Source organism: Xenopus tropicalis, chromosome 4 (assembly GCF_000004195.4).
Source record: "Xenopus tropicalis strain Nigerian chromosome 4, UCB_Xtro_10.0, whole genome shotgun sequence".
In the NCBI taxonomy this organism is placed as follows: Eukaryota; Metazoa; Chordata; class Amphibia; order Anura; family Pipidae; genus Xenopus; species Xenopus tropicalis.
The window spans coordinates 9,064,377-9,082,309 of record NC_030680.2 but is presented as its reverse complement, the minus strand read 5'-3'; the positions used below and the strand labels follow the sequence as shown (position 1 = coordinate 9,082,309).

The 17,933-nt window shown below is 41.0% G+C and overlaps 1 protein-coding gene across 1 annotated transcript in view; it reads left to right on the top strand.

Annotated features, from left to right (window-relative positions):
- Window positions 1–17,933, top strand: part of lrrc4c (leucine rich repeat containing 4C) — a 651,007-nt gene that overhangs the window by 229,155 nt on the left and 403,919 nt on the right. The gene's annotated exons all lie outside the window — the stretch shown is intronic.

Here is a 17,933-nt window from a genome sequence, read left to right as displayed (position 1 = left end):
CCCACAGCCCGGCACTGGTCCCCGGCCCGGTGGTTGGGGACCCCTGTTCTATAGTTTGCTTCTGGTCATTAATAACAAGTATAAAGAAAAGTAATCAAGGTAAGCTAAAAAAATATACAAAATGTAAAATATACTGACTATGTAGATGGAGCCAGCTGTATTGTTTTGCATACATTTGCCCACAGGCCATCATTTATTTCAATGAAGAAAAGGGTGTGGCTTTGAGTCCAAGAAAGGACTTTTTTTTCTGCTCCATTTATAGTATTTCAGAGATGCTTAATTATTATACTATATGTAGGGCCCAACATTTCTTCAACTTTTCATTTGGATAATCATGTGTAAAGAACAGTGAAGCCCAATTGGCTGTCTGCAGTGAAAGTGGTGTACCATCAACAAGCCCATTATTTTATTCTGCTGTCCCAAGAGTCAGACTGAAGGGTGCAGAGACCACCGGGGCTTCTGCCTCAGGGACCCCTGCATCCTCTTATGGCTGCGGCCTTCACACACCTCCCTGCAGGCCCCTTCCGTCCTGTCCAACACCCTCACTTTGGATGGTGGGAGACCGGAGGATGGGTGGAGCTCCCTGCGGGCCATGAAACCCTACAGGAGGTGAACCACACAAGCATGAAAAAAGTTCTTTGGGGATGCCAAATAAGGGCTGTGATTGGTTATTTGGAACCCCCATGTGGATTGCTGGCCTGCAGGAAGCTCTGTTTGGAGTAAAACTGTGTCTCTGAGCTTCTAGAACATGCCTTCAAGCCAGAAATTTAGAATTCTTTGAGGCCAGTGGAAACAACATCAAAGGGGGTGGTGAGCAACATGTTGCTCAAGAGCCACTGGTTGGGGATCACTACCTTAGAGCATAGTAATGATGTAGCCAAAGCTATCCTTTAGAGCAGGGGTCCCCAACCTTTCTTACTCGTGAGCCAAAGTCAAATGTAAAAAGACTTGGGGAGCAACACAAGCACCATAAAACTTCATGGAGGTGCCAAATAAGGGCTAAGATTGGTTATTAGGCAGCCTCTATGCACACTATCAGCTTACAGGGGCTTTATTTGGTAGGACATCTTGTTTTTATTCAACCAAAACTTGCCCCCAAGTCAGGAATTCCAAAAAAACTACCTGGTTTGGGGGCACTGAGAGCAACATCCAAGGGGTTGGGGAGCAACATGTTGTCCCCCGAGCCACTGGTTGGCAATCACTGCTTTAGAGGGCCAATTATTTCTCATGAAACGTGTTTGAGATGACAAAATCCTTTGGAGGGCCACACCCAGGCTGTAGGTCCTCATTTAGACAACCTTCTATAAGTCAATAGAGTCAACCAAGTTCAAGGTAAGCTGGGATAATGATGGCTACATCTCTGGTTAAGGGTTGGTGATGGCCTTACAGGAGGCTTTATTTGGTAGTAAGTCTTGTTTTTATTCAATCAAAACTTGCCCCCAAGTCAGGAATTCAAAAATAACTCCCTGGTTTGGGGGCACTGAGAGCAACACCCAAGGGGTTGGGGAGCAACATGTTGTCCCCGAGCTGGTTGGGGATCACTGCTTTAGAGGGCCAATTATTTATCATGAAACGTGGGGGTTATCAAAATCCTTTGGAGGCCACATCCAGGCTGTAGGTCCTCATTTGGACAGCCTTCTATAAGTCATTAGAGTTAACCAATGAAGGTAAGCTGGGATACTGATGGCTACATCTCTGGTTAAGGGTTGGTGATGGCCTTACAGGAGGCTTTATTTGGTAGTAAGTCTTGTTTTTATTCAACCTAAACTTGCCCCCAAGTCAGGAATTCAAAAATAACTCCTTAGTTTGGGGGCACTGAGAGCAACATCCAAGGGGTTGGTGAGCAACATCTTGCCCCCGAGCCACTGGTTGAGGATCCCTGCTTTAGAGGGCCATTTATTTATCATGAAACATGGGGGTTATCAAAATCCTTTGGAGGCCACATCCAGGCTGTAGGACTTCATTTGGACAGCCTTCTATAAGTCATTAGAGTCAACCAATGAAGGTAAGCTGGGATATCAATGGCTACATCTCTGGTTGGGGACAGTGATGGTCTTAAAAGTTGACTTTCCCCGGCATCACTTCAGCCGATACTCAAAACGCCACGTAGCGTTGGGCTGCATATCAAGTACAAACAGTTAAATAATTCTAGATTTTTGCAAACAATCCTCCGGTAATTACTGCTTAAGACGGATTAAAACCAGCTTTTCTTCCAATAAACACAGAAAGCAGATTTATTTTCATCCTGATGAGTTTGTATTACCTGATATAATTACCCAGGCCAACACGCTGTGCAAACTAAAGGGGAGCGAGTCGGCTGTGTTCCTCCTCATTTGCTCCTTTGAAGTAGCCGCGACTTCCTCAGGAAGGAAACGCCATTGACTCCGACTAGATCCAAATCAACGGCTGTTTTTTTTTTTTTTTCCCCAGTCCCTTATTTATTTATTTTTTTGCTGTTAAATAAAATATATTAGTTGAGCGTGTCAGATAAAAAGAGACACTTACAGGCCGATAAACACACAGCGGAACAGTCCTGTTCACCTTTGTCGGTATTAAGATTCCATTTCGAGTTGAGCCGCGGAGATATCTTGGAATAAACTTCTCCCTCCGGCTGTGCAATCTCGCACATTCACACGCTTTACAATCCTCCCGTGTTTATCAGATTCGCCGTTTATAGCAGGAACATTCAGATGAATATTGTTAAAAAATAAAATAAACATTCAGGGAACAAACGTGGAATTGCCCAGACATAAAAAAGCTTTACAGGTATCGGACCCCTTATCCAGAAACTCATTATCCAGAAAGTTCAGATTACGGAAAGGTCATCTCCCATAGACTCCTTTTTAATCAAATAATTCACATTTTTAAAAAGATATAATTACCCCTTATTGGGGGCAGAACAGCCCTATTGGGTTTATTTCATGGTTAAGTGATTCCCTTTTCTCTGTAATAATAAAACAGTACCTGTACTTGATCCCAACTAAGATATAATTACCCCTTATTGGGGCAGAACAGCCCTATTGGGTTTATTTAATGGTTAAATGATTCCCTTTTCTCTGTAATAATAAAACAGTTCCTGTACTTGATCCCAACTAAGATATAATTACCCCTTATTGGGGCAGAACAGCCCTATTGGGTTTATTTAATGGTTAAATGATTCCCTTTTCTCTGTAATAATAAAACAGTACCTGTATTTGATCTCAACTAAGATATAATTACCCCTTATTGGGGCAGAACAGCCCTATTGGGTTTATTTAATGGTTAAATGATTCCCTTTTCTCTGTAATAATAAAACAGTACCTGTACTTGATCCCAACTAAGATATAATTACCCCTTATTGGGGGCAGAACAGTCCTATTGGGTTTATTTCATGGTTAAATGATTCCCTTTTCTCTGTAATAATAAAACAGTACCTGTACTTGATCCCAACTAAGATATAATTACCCCTTATTGGGGGCAGAACAGCCCTATTGGGTTTATTTCATGGTTAAATGATTCCCTTTTCTCTGTAATAATAAAACAGTACCTGTACTTGATCCCAACTAAGATATAATTACCCCTTATTGGGGGCAGAACAGCCCTATTGGGTTTATTTAATGGTTAAATGATTCCCTTTTCTCTGTAATAATAAAACAGTACCTGTACTTGATCCCAACTAAGATATAATTACCCCTTATTGGGGGCAGAACAATCCTATTGGGTTTAATTAATGTTTTATGGATTGTTTTGTAGACTTAAGGTATGGAGATCCAAATTACGGTAAGACCCCTTATCCGGAATACCCTTGGTCTTGAGCATTCTGGATAAGGGGTCCTATACCTGTATTCAGCTTGGCATGGCCTGCCATTCACTTTCATTGGGAAAAGAGTAGGGTGGCCACCTGTCCAGTTTTGACCTGGTTCAAAACCTACTGCCCGGTTTCCAAAATTACGAAAACTGGGCAGGACTCAATAACATTGACGTGGCAATTGGCGCCCCACCCCTGTGATTTCATGGCCCCACCTCCTCCCAACTCCATGACATCATGGCCCCACCTCTTCCCGCCCCCATGACTTCACCTCCGCCCCCTGCCCGGCTAAGAAAAAGAGGTTGCAACCCTAGAAAAGAATGTGGCAAATAGCAAAGATCTTTGCGGTTGCTATGGTTTAAATGAACACCTATGTCAGCAAACAATGCCCTAAATCCTTTGCTTCACACTGGCGACCTGCTAATCCTTTCCCAGTATGATTTAATTGAAATTCTTTATGGTTCATATGGATTCATAAGAGTATTGCATTTGGGGAAATAAAGTCGCCGTAGGTTCAAGTTTGCCTCCTTACTTGTGATGGTTGATTTTGCTTATTAGTCATAAAGGAGATATAAACCCTGCTGCGCTGCTCACCCAAACTTTACTCAGTTGTTGCTTGACTACAAATCCCAGAATAATGTAACATATAATGAAGGGTGAGGCATGCTGGGAGCTGTAGTCCAGCAACATCAGGGTTGTATTCTTAAAGCAATATTGCACAATAAAACTTTCCCCAAATCCCCACAGCCAGCGACTGCTTTAAAATGCAAAAAATCCCCCAATGAGAATCCCAGCTGATCTGTATAAATCCGGCTCCATGTTCTCTGTTCCTGCAATTGGAGTTGGGAGCATTAAACCCAGTTTCCCAGCACTGAACAAGTCTGTCCTTATCCCCATGTCTGATTCCTGTGCCATATAATGAGGGGAAAATGCCATAATTATCTCTATATGTAAGGTACCAGCAAGGGGCCTGACACAGTGCTGGGAATCAGCATTCTCATTGGTCACTTCTTCTGCATTTATAATGAAGTTTTTTATCAGTAGAATTCTCATTGGTGAATTTTCTTGCATCTATAATTATGGTTTTTGGCAGCTTCTATAGCAAAACTAGGGGGCGCAGTGGGGCAGCATTATGGCTGGGTTTGTATCCCATAGACAGAAGCCATGATATATAGATAGATAGATGATAGATAGATAGATAGATAGATGGTAGATAGATAGATAGATAGATAGATAGATAGACGGATAGATGATAGATAGATAGATAGATAGATAGATAGATAGATGGTAGATAGATAGATAGATAGATAGATAGATAGATAGACGGATAGATGATAGATAGATAGATAGATAGATGATAGATAGATAGATAGATAGATAGATGGTAGATAGATAGATAGATAGATAGATAGACGGATAGATGATAGATAGATAGATAGATAGATAGATGGTAGATAGATAGATAGATAGATAGATAGATAGATAGATAGATAGACGGATAGATGATAGATAGATAGATAGATAGATAGATAGATGATAGATAGATAGATAGATAGATAGATAGATAGATGGTAGATAGATAGATAGATAGATAGATAGACGGATAGATGATAGATAGATAGATAGATAGATAGATAGATGATAGATAGATAGATAGATAGATAGATAGATAGATAGATAGATGGTAGATAGATAGATAGATAGATAGATAGATAGATAGACGGATAGATGATAGATAGATAGATAGATAGATAGATAGATAGATAGATAGATGATAGATAGATAGATAGATAGATAGATAGATAGATAGATAGATGGTAGATAGATGATAGATAGATAGATAGATAGATAGATAGATAGATAGATAGATAGATGGTAGATAGATGATAGATAGATAGATAGATAGATAGATAGATAGATGGTAGATAGATAGATAGATAGATAGATAGATAGATAGATAGATGGATAGATGATAGATAGATGATAGATAGATAGATGATAGATGTTAGATAGATAGATAGATAGATGATAGATACTATACACTATATATATATATATATATATATAGTGTACTTATTGGTATGGCCAGCACCTACCATGGTCAAAAAAGGGGTTAAAATCGAGTTTTCACTGCCAGCCGAGTTATTGATCCCTCCAACGTTCTATCCGTAATATTTTGTCCGCCTTTGATAGAACAATGCAAGTAATCTACATCGGGGACAATGCCTCCCTTCTGTTCCTCTCGGTGAGGGAGTTCTGCCTGAAAGGCATTTGATACTTCACCAACTACCTGCAGCTGCGCCTCCCTTTGTGCTTCATAATCCGGCGTCAGAATTAAAAATAAATGGTTTATTGGAAACGGTGCAGTGAGGAAACCTGCCCGGCCACGTGGTAGCGGAGCATAATAACTGCCTCCGTTTCCCATCTACGACCCTCTGACCCTCATCAGAACCTCTAGTCTTTCATACAAAACATGTTTCTCTGTGAGTTATTGCCAAAAGCTATTTAGTACTGGCGGATCTCTGGTCCAAACAATTATAGTCATTTTTGGAAAAGACACAGGGGCTCATTTATCAACATTGGGTAAGTTTACCCATGGGCAGTAACCCGTAGCAACCAATCAGTTATTTACCTGTACTTGATCCCAACTAAGATATAATTACCCCTTATTGGGGGCAGAACAGCCCTATTGGGTTTATTTAATGGTTAAATGATTCCCTTTTCTCTGTAATAATAAAACAGTACCTGTACTTGATCCCAACTAAGATATAATTACCCCTTATTGGGGGCAGAACAGCCCTATTGGGTCTAAATAACGGCACTGATAAAACGATACTTTCTATTTTTGAACTTTGATGAATAGACCCGTCGTTCCGTCTGGATCTGCCTTTTTAAATAATAGAAAAGTCTACAGATTTATCTGTGTTTTGCTCTGTTGCCATTACATTAAGGCAGAAGGTTCTCTCGGATAACCAACACCGACTGCTGCACTAACTGATTTACATCAAGTGTCCGAGTCGTGTAACGCTGGAATCAATACGATATAAATACAAACGGATCGGGGCACTGAGCTTTTGTTTCCGTCCTGTTGCCGGATTTCCATTCCCAGCTGGACCTGTAATAACGTTATTCTACTTTCCTTATGAACGCCTCAGGATGGATACAAGAGAACTTCCTTTGCCCAATATTGTACAGGTATAGGACCCATTATCCAGAATGCTCGGGACCAAGGGTATTCTGGATAAGGGGTCTTACCGTAATTTGGATCTCCATACCTTAAGTCTACTAAAAAATCAAGAAAACATTAAATAAACCCAATAGGGCTGTTCTGCCCCAATAAGGGGTAATTATATCTTAGTTGGGATCAAGTACAGGTACTGTTTTATTATTACAGAGAAAAGGGAATCATTTAACCATTAAATAAACCCAATAGGGCTGTTCTGCCCCAATAAGGGGTAATTATATCTTAGTTGGGATCAAGTACAGGTACTGTTTTATTATTACAGAGAAAAGGGAATCATTTAACCATGAAATAAACCCAATAGGGCTGTTCTGCCCCAATAAGGGGTAATTATATCTTAGTTGGGATCAAGTACAGGTACTGTTTTATTATTACAGAGAAAAGGGAATCATTTAACCATTAAATACACCCAATAGGGCTGTTCTGCCCCAATAAGGGGTAATTATATCTTAGTTGGGATCAAGTACAGGTACTGTTTTATTATTACAGAGAAAAGGGAATCATTTAACCATGAAATAAACCCAATAGGGCTGTTCTGCCCCAATAAGGGGTAATTATATCTTAGTTGGGATCAAGTACAGGTACTGTTTTATTATTACAGAGAAAAGGGAATCATTTAACCATTAAATAAACCCAATAGGGCTGTTCTGCCCCCAATAAGGGGTAATTATATCTTAGTTGGGATCAAGTACAGGTACTGTTTTATTATTACAGAGAAAAGGGAATCATTTAACCATGAAATAAACCCAATAGGGCTGTTCTGCCCCCAATAAGGGGTAATTATATCTTAGTTGGGATCAAGTACAGCTACTGTTTTATTATTACAGAGAAAATGAAATCATTTTTCAAAATATGAATTATTTGATTTAAATGGAGTCTATGGAATATGGCCTTTCCGTAATTCGGAACTTTCTGGATAATGGGTCCGATACCTGTACTTCAAAATAACTAAACATGACATTACTTAAAAGCTTCTTTTGATTGAATGCAATCATAGAACCTTTTATGCAATGCCCTGTTTAGTGTTTGTAGTGATGAGCAAATCTGTTCCGTGTCACTAAAGGCAGAAAAATCCCCAAAATGCCCAAAATGCCGCATAGCAAAAAAAAAAAAATGTTGCGTAATTTTTTTTGGAAATTCACCGCAAATCCATGCCTAGCAAATTATTTCACCTACCACTAGTGATTTGTCTCTGATCAAAAATCACCATTCAATTCAAGTCTTTTTTATCTTCCATCTGTTCCTTGGCCTGATGGGTCGCTCTGTGCCGCAACAAAGGAATAAAGGCAGATAAGTGCAGGGGGATATCAGGTCTGCAGCTAAGTAGCGATATTGTAGGGAGATACATACAATATCATTTCCTAAAGTGTTGGGGGGGGGGCGTTGACTATGTGTTGCTTTGATTTGCCTCGCCACAAAGGTACAATTGCCCCATTTTCTGGCTGCCTTTGAAGTACCTTCTTGAAGCCGGAATATAGAATTAGAAGGAATTGTTACATTCCATTATTATATACATGTCAAGTAGTTCTTTTCAATGACGCATTTCGCCATCCGTCTCGGAGCTTTCTAGCTGTCGGTTTCTTAATGCCAATAAAATCTCCCAGGCTTTTTACAGCATTAAAAAAAATATATAGTTCCGGAATGCATTGCTGACTCAAGGGTTAAAGATGGCACGGTAAACAGACAATATGGCCGTCGTTCTCGTAAAGCCGAGGCTCAAAGGGGCCGAGACCGATCAAAAATACGAATTCTGTGCCGTACGCGTCGCCGCACTTTTTTTTGGGCCACAAAGGATCATGTCCGACTTGCATTTAAAACGATGTAGACATAATCTGTAAGTAATCAGCTGTGTAATTGAACACGGACACCGGTTATTACCGCTTCATTAGCCTGAGCATCGTGTAAGTGCTTTGCAGCTTCACGCAAGTCGCAATGAACTGGTCGTCATCGGTAAATTACGTGCATGATGTTTTCAGTATCGGATAAAGAGAAAGTTTTAGGCATAACTGAAACATTTGAGTATTGTGTACTGGTGATTAGTGATGAGCGAATCTGTCCCATTTCGCTTTGCCGAGAAATTCGCAAATCAAAATTCACGAAACAGCGAAAATGTTGTACGTCAAAAAAAGATTGTCGCCCGCAACTATTCTTTTGTCACGAGGCTATTCTTTTGTTGCGAGGCTATTCTTTTGTCGCTTGCGGCTCTTCTTTTGTCGAGCGGCTCTTCTTTTGTAGAGCGGCTCTTTTTTGTAGAGCGGCTCTTCTTTTGTTGAGCGGCTATTCTTTTGTCACGGGGCTTTTCTTTTGTCACGAGGCTATTCTTTTGTTGCCCGCGGCTATTCTTTTGTCGCGAGGCTATTCTTTTGTCGCTTGCGGCTCTTCTTTTGTCGAGCGGCTCTTCTTTTGTAGAGCGGCTATTCTTTTGTCACGGGGCTATTCTTTTGTCGCCCGTGGCTATTCTTTTGTCGCCCGCGGCTATTCTTTTGTCGCCCGCGGCTATTCTTTTGTCGCGAGGCTATTCTTTTGTCGCCCGCGGCTATTCTTTTGTCGCCCGCGGCTATTCTTTTGTCGCGAGGCTATTCTTTTGCCACGCGGTTATTCTTTTGTCACACGTGGCTATTCTTTCGTCACGCGGCTATTCTTTTGTCGCCTGCGGCTATTCTTTTGTCACCCGTGAAATTTTTCCATGGCAAATTTTGTTTCCGAAATGCGGAAATCCGTGCCTGGAGAATGATTTCGCCCATTGCTAATTATGATCTGTTTCTATGGATTGACATTGTAGAACATGACGCTAGTGATGAGCAAATTTCTGCATTTTGCCATTGGGCAGTTATTTTGCGAAACTTCCGCGAAAATTCATTGTGGGAGAATTCGTTGCGCGGAAATTTTTTTTGTCAAATTGGCCGAGGTCATGTAAAAAAAGGCACAGTCGCGTCAAAAAAGCACGGGTGACAAAAAAATAGACGCGGGCAACGAAAAATAGACGCAGGTGACAAAAAAATTGTGTGACAAATCGTGCGTTTCTCTAATTTTTCGCCGTTTCACAAATTTTCTTGCCGATTTGTGAATTTTATGGCAAAGCAAAAAGGGACAGATTTGCTCCTCACTAGGCATTGATTTGCAGTGAATCTCCACATTTTGCCATTGGGCAATTGTTTTGCGAAACTTCCATGAAAATTCGCCACTGAAAAAAATTCATTGCACGTCAAAAAAAAAGCCGTATGTGACAAAAAACTCAGGCAAGAAACGCGTTTCGCAGATTTTTCGCTGTTTCGTGAATTTTTCAATTGTTTCGTTAATGTTTCATTGAAACAAAAAGGGACAAAATCACTACATGGTGAAAAACCAAATGACCAATAACATTTGCACCACCGGCGTCCTGGATGTTGAGGAGCAACAACGTTTGGAAGTAGCAGCGCTGTTATTTGCCCTTTAATCAGTTCCCTTCAATGGATTGATATATTTCAAAGAAATGGCTTAAGGAATAATAATAATGGAAGGAATATAACTGCTTCAAACTCCGCCGTCAGACAGCGCTAAGTCACCTCCAGCCACGGTCTGACTCCTGATCCTTTTAGGGAATTAGATACAGAAACCTCCTCTAATAATATAACAAAGTCTTTTACAGAAGGACAGAGATCCCACGAGGAACAAGTATAATGTGAAACAAGGAAAAGTCAAAGAAGTGCAATAAAAAAAAGAAAATGTAGACGAGTTCCGGGACTTTAATTGGTTTAAGCAGATTTATTGGCACTGGGAAAAAATAACAAAATGATATCAGAGTCAGGGGGGCCACACATGGGGCAGAGACCTCCCAGGGACCAGATGGTTCGCCTTTACGCAATATTTCCGGTGTTTCATTAATTTTTGCCCAAAACAAAACAGGACTGATTCGCTCAACACTATTCTCTGCAACATTAGCGGTCAAAAAAAGAGCACGGTCGTGGCAAAAGGGGGCGTGGTTGCGACAAAGAGGGGCGTGATCGAGACAAAATAGTAGTGATGAGTGAATCACTCAAAAGATTTTAAAAAATTTGTGAAACGACGAAAATGATGCTGTCAAAAAAATTTTTTTTTTTTTGCTGTACGCAACAATTTTTGCTGCACTGCATTTTTTTTTACAGGTGTGACAATTTGGTTTTGACACGGGAGCAAATTGTTTGAGTGAATTTTTACGTGGCGAATTTCGTCGCCCGTTTTGAGAAAAAATACGCCAATGCCGGAATGCGGAAATTCGCGGGGAATCCATGCCCATCACTACAAAAAAGTCGCACGTGTTGATAAAGTCACATGGTACCCGCATTTCACAAATTTTTTGCCTTTTTGCACAATTTTCTGCTGTTTCATTCATTTTTCGCCGTGGCAAAATGGGACAGATTCGCTCAACACTATTTTTGACGATTCGCAAATCTTTCCAAAGATTCGCGAAACAGGACAAATTCGCTCATCACAACTTTTTTGTCTCGACCACGTCCTTTTTGTTGCCACCACGCCCTCTTTTTACCGTTTTTTTAATGCGACGGTGACTTTTTTTTCCGACAAATTTTGCAGAAGTTTCGTAAAATTATTCGCCAATGGCACTTTGTGAAGTCCGTCTAAACATTGATTGCGGCGGTATAACCAAATGTGTGGGATTCCCGTCGGTGAGGGGTAACAACTGTAAACCTCGGTGCTGGTAATGTTTCTTGGGTCCACTTTGCAATTTACAAAATCAAAGTAGATAAATGCGGTTTGTTAGTATAGATACAGTATTTTAGGATAATAGAGAAAAGGAGGACAGATCATGTAAAACAGAAGAAGGACTGAAAGGAGAGTAAGGAAAACTATGGAGATGCCCCGCCCAACAATTTAATTAATTACTTCTGTATAATTCTATGATCCTTATGCATTAATAAAGAGAAGCAGCCAACCGCTGTGTCACTTATCCGGTCCATTTGCACAGAGCAGACCGGGAAAAGCCGGCTATAGGGAGAATGGTGATAGAGCGCAGTTGTCAGGGGCTGAGGGGGCACAAGCCATTGAAATTTTTGAAAATTTTGAAAAACCTGATATTGTTCAGAGTGTCTGAACTGCTTCCAGTCAAACCACTTCTGTATAAACTCTTTTTCAGAAGTTCTTATCTCCTCCTATAGATTTCCAACAGTTTATACAGCCAATCATTTATCTTGGGGGGGGGGGGTCTCTGTTTGGCACCATTTAATTTGAATTAATAGCTTAGCAGTAGTGATGAGCGAATCTGTTCCGTTTTGCTTCGCCAAAAAAATTTGCGAATATTTCAAAAGATCCGTGAAACGGTGAAAAATTTGCGAAATGGCGAAAATGTCGTGTGCAAAAAGATTTATTTTTATTATTATAAATTATATAATATTATTATTATTTTGTCGCGCAGCTGTTATTTTGTCGCCCGCGGCTATTATTTTGTCGCACGGCTGTTATTTTGTCACGCGCAGCTATTATTTTGTCGCCCGCGGCTATTATTTTGTCGCGCGCCTATTATTTCCTCGCGCGCGGCTATTATTTTGTCGCCTGCGGCTATTATTTCGTCCCGCGGCTATTATTTTGATGCCCACGACTATTCTTTTTTGACGCAGGCGACAATTTTTGGACGTGCTGCGAATTTTTCCGCACCAAATTTTTTCATCCGTTTCGTGAAACAATCCACCAATGGCGAAACACAGAAATTCGCCACGAATCCATGCCTGGCTAAACATTTCGCCCATCACTACTTAGCAGCATCCAGCATGACTGGGACTAGAGAATTTTTGTATACTGTTCCTTTCACCTATGGCTTTCTCTTGATATTGACATTGCCATAGAAACCAACAGGGTCAGTCTGGGCTGGTTGGATACCGGCCCCTCTGACCCATGACCACTCCCTGCTGGGCTCTGTTTGCTCCACCCCCACTTTCAATCATTTCAAAAAGTAAATGGAACTTGACACAAAGTGAAGAGCAAGGGGGTGAAGATGAGTGCAGCGGGTGTAGGCTTTGTGGTCCACACAACTGGCAATGGAGACCAATGAAAAATAGCAATTGGCCCATAATAGGTGGTGCTGTTTTATCAATGACTAGGGTGGCTACCATAGTAGAGGCAGATGTTATGGCAAATCTCACTCACAGTCAGGCCAATTGGAATTTCATCGAAGAAATTACCCCGATTAACCCAAATGAGTAATTTCTCCATAATGACTCATTAAGCTTTTTTGTATAGACAAAATTCCAAATTTGAATTACCTATATATTTGCCGAAAACTGATCGTTATTTGTTGTTTATCAATAATTGACCATGTCGCTAATAGTAACGGTAATCATTTGCTGCTTTGGTTGCTAAGCAATCTTATTTTGGATATTTGTACATTGTATGGGTTGATGATAATTGCAATAATAACCACAAAATAATTAATGAATCCTTTTGGTCCGTAGGCTTATGGTGAGTAGAGGTTACGGGAAAAAAACAGACTTTGTGATCATTCTAGAATCAGACAGAAATGTAACAACATATCTTTGCTAGGGTAGCAATTACTGTAGTTACCTAGGTAACTGATGATAAAATAAACTGTTAAGCCATCTGCAAATTTCATTGAAATTGATGGGTTCCATTTAAGGAAAAGTTGTTATGTCTGTATTTCTTCTTACAGTTAACAAGGTTACAGCGCTAGGATAGAAGTTCCAAAAATAGCCAACAACTCCGTAACCAAGGTAATTTATCCGGCGTGCCAATTCCAGGCTCTCTACATGTTCGTCTGATTAACTGGGGTAAATTAGGGATTTGTTGAGAATAAATATTTTACTTGTTGATAAGACTAATGGCACAGGTAGCATGTTGGTTAAAGGTTATAGTCTGAGGTGTTTTTGGAAATGGGCATTTATTGGAATGTAAGGTAGCAGTGAAGCATATCTTCATCCCCATCATGAAAAAATTCACCAAAGGCAAAATGATGATTTTTGCTCATCACTAGTGCCCTCTGCTCTTCCTATAAAGTCAACCTGTTTCGATTAAAAAAGTTCTCCATTTCATACATGGAGGCAAGAAAACTCTGGAACCACCTCCAGCCTAGACCTGATGGTAATTGTAGGGTTCCCTTAGCAGGCTGATCTTATAATATAAATAAGGTAATCTATCTAGCGTGCCAATTCCAGGCTCTCTACATGTTCGTCTGATTAACTGGGGTAAATTAGGGATTTGTTGAGAATAAATACTTTACTTGTTGATAAGACTAAAGGCACAGGTAGCATGTTGGTTAAAGTTTCATACATGGAGGCCAGGAAACTCTGGAACCACCTCCAGCCTAGACCTGATGGTAATTTTAGGGTTCCCTTAGCAGGCTGATCCTATGATGCCAACAAATTGTGATGCCACAAATTCAATTACTGATTGTATGTTGCACCCAAATACAATAAGACAAACCATGCACTCTAACTAGGTTGTTGTTTGCCACGGGATTTGGCATACACTACGCTGCAGGTGTTTTAGGATCGCTGGGATTTGAGCCTTGAGCCTACAGATTTTTGCCCACTCTCCTTATGCATTAGACTCGGAGAGCAGCTGGTGATCTCTCTCATTCTCATTAATTCTCAGGATCTCACCCATCTCAAACCAGCAACATTAGTGGTCAGCCAATCAGAACTATTAAAACCCTTCCTTGACCCCATGTCCTTGCCTGAGCAGTAAAGTAGTTTTGGCTTGAGTACTGAGCCTTGCCCCTAACTCTAGATCTTCCTTGCTCTTGCCCTCCCTTGCCTTGGTCCCATTCCTGCCTCTATGTCCTGCTCCTGACATTCTGTTCTGCCTCCGTTTGGTTCTGCCCTGCTCCAATCTGTCCATCTTGCTCCCAAACAACCACCCATCGAATCTGTGTATTAGGGATGTCTCCTTAAATCCCGAACAAGGTGTCTGCTATAACACTCTGGAAAAACACTTTGGGGGTCATTTTTGACTGCAAACATAGTCGGCTAAGTGCAATTTTTAGCACAATCTTCTGTTTTTAACCACAATACAACATTTTTTCCCCATGATTCCAACACAAATGTGGTTGCCATGGAGGGATGGGTCTGATGAAATTTTAGCTGATGCTGTTGTACTGAAAATTTAAGTCTGGTTGGTGTAATTTTTGGAATCTTGCATACTATGCTTTTGACACAATGGTGCTGCCGCAATTGGCCCAAGCTACTGCCACTAGTGATGGGTGAAATGTTTCGCCAGGCATGGATTCGCTGCGAATTTCCGCATTTCGCCATTGGCGGATTGTTTAGCGAAACAGATTAAAAAACCCGCCGCGGAAAAATTCAACGCACGTCCAAAAAATGTCGCCCGCGTCAAAATAATAGTCGCGGGCAACAAAATAATAGCCGCGGGTGACAAAATAATAGCCGCGGGCGACAAAATAATAGCTGCGGGTGACAAAATAATAGCCGCGCGCGACAAAATAATAGCCACGGGCGACAAAATAATAGCCGTGCGACAAAAGAATAGCCGCGGGAGACGAAATAATAGCCGCGCGACAAAATAATAGCCACGGGCGACAAAATAATAGCCGTGCGACAAAAGAATAGCCGCGGGCGACAAAAGAATAGCCGCGGGACGAAAGAATAGTCGCGGGTGACAATTTTTTTTGCTGTGCGACAGATTCGCTCATCACTAACTGCCACCTCCAAACTAGGTAATAATCAATAGGAGAGAGTCCATTGGCTGCAGCAAGCTATTCTATTTCATAGTACAGGTACTACAGTAGACTTAAGGTATGGAGATACAAATTATGGAAAGACCCCTTATCCGGAATACCCTTGGTCCCAAGCATTCTGGATAACGGGTCCTGTACCTGTACTAGGTAAGGGCTTGATCAGGCACTCAGGTCTCAGAATAAAGAACTTTTCTGGGCTTAGCCGTTAGGAGCCCACAACAGTTATTAATGCCAAATGCAGCGTAATCCTAAATTGTGGGAAATACATAAAACACATCAAAAAAATATTGTCTAGTCCTCATTTAATATTTCTGAAACTAAATTCTTGTTTCTCAGCGGAAAGCAATAACCAATGAAATATTTAGTTTCCCGTCCTCCGGAACAGCACGTTTCGTCGGCCCATTGTAAAATGCAACGGTTCAGGAGAGAGATCATACCCATTACCGGTTATACAATGGGCATATATTCTGAATGTCTTAAATTCCGCAAAGGCATCATAACTTTCAAATATCTAGAATATTGCAAAAATGCCGGAACGTTTTTTTACCGCGGCTGTATTTTTGCCGTTCGGTATTAATGAAGCCCCGTCGGAGCAGAACTGTTGCTTGATTCACTGCGAGCTATTGATTGAGTGCCCCTTAAGCCAAAGAATTATGGGATTAAAGCGGCCAAAGATTATCAAAGCAGCGACATAATTAATAAACAGATGAATAGATTGGAATATCCGTTTCAAGGCGACTCGCTAGCGCCGCGGATAATTGTATCAGGAATTCACGTACCTTCTCATGTGCTTTGCGACCTTCTCGTCTCCAGCAATTGCAGCAAGTTGGAGAGATCCTATTATTTCATAACCTTCTGAGTATTGAGTTTCGGATTGTTTTTTAATTAGCATTTTAATTGCTCATCAAAGTAATGGAGGAGGCGCTGGAAAAAAAAATGGAACATTTGCTAATCCCTTTGGTACAAGACAAGACTTTTTTTTTTCCAAGGTCAAGCTGATGTGATGCAACTCAATGTAGACGTCCATGTCCAACGCCACTAAGTGACACATCATTGTTTATACATAGAGAACAAATGTCTCCCACAATGCAATGCCGTACAGGGTGACGAGAGAAATGTTGCCCTGTTGTCGGAGGTGATAACTAGTGATGAGCGAATCTGTTCCGTTTCGCTTCGCCGAAAAATTTGCGAATCATTCAAAAGATCCGCAAAACGGCGAAAAATTCGCAAAACGGCGAAAATGTTGTGCGACAAAAAAAATTGTCGCCCGTAGCTATTATTTTGTCGTGCGGCTATTATTTTGTCGTGCGGCTATTCTTTTGTCACCCGCGGCTATTATTTTGTCGCGCAACTATTCTTTTGACGCCTGCGACTATTCTTTTTGACGCCGGCGACAATTTTTGGACGTGCGGAGAATTTTTTCATCCATTTCGCGAAACAATCCGCCAATGGCGAAACTCGGAAATTCGCCGCGAACCCATGCCTGGCGAAACATTTTGCCCATCCCTAGTGATAACATGTGAAGATCGGCGAAAAATTCGCGAAACGGCGAAAATGTTGTGCGACAAAAAAAAATTGTCGCCCGCAGCTATTATTTTGTCGTGCAGCTATTATTTTGTCTTGCGGCTATTATTTTGTTGCCCGCGACTATTGTTTTGTCGCCCGCGGCTATTATTTAGTCGCCTGTGGCTATTATTTTGTTGCGCGGCTATTATTTTGTCGCGCGCGGCTATTATTTTGTTGCGCGGCTATTATTAAGTCACACGGCTATTCTTTTTTCACCTGCGGCTATTATTTTGTCGCGCGACTATTCTTTTGATGCCTGCAACTATTCTTTTTTGACGCCGGCGACAATTTTTGGACGTGCAGCGAATTTTTCCGCTGCAAATTTTTTCATCCGTTTCGCGAAACAATCCGCAAATGGCGAAACACGGAAATCCATGCCTTGCGAAACATTTCGTCCATCACTAGTGATAACGTAGTTGCATTTCTGGAGCCAACACAAAGGACATAAGGGTTTGAATTCTAATTGGTGGTCGGGGTTCTCCTTGACTCTAGCGGGGTCGTATATTTGTCTTCTCTTGACTCAAAACAACTATATGAAAGAAGGAATATGATGCACGTACATCCCTATTCAACTTCATCCTCTTCATGTTAGGAACAAAGGTTACTCAGTGGTTTACTCATATATATATACAACATTACCATATATATTGCAAGAAGCT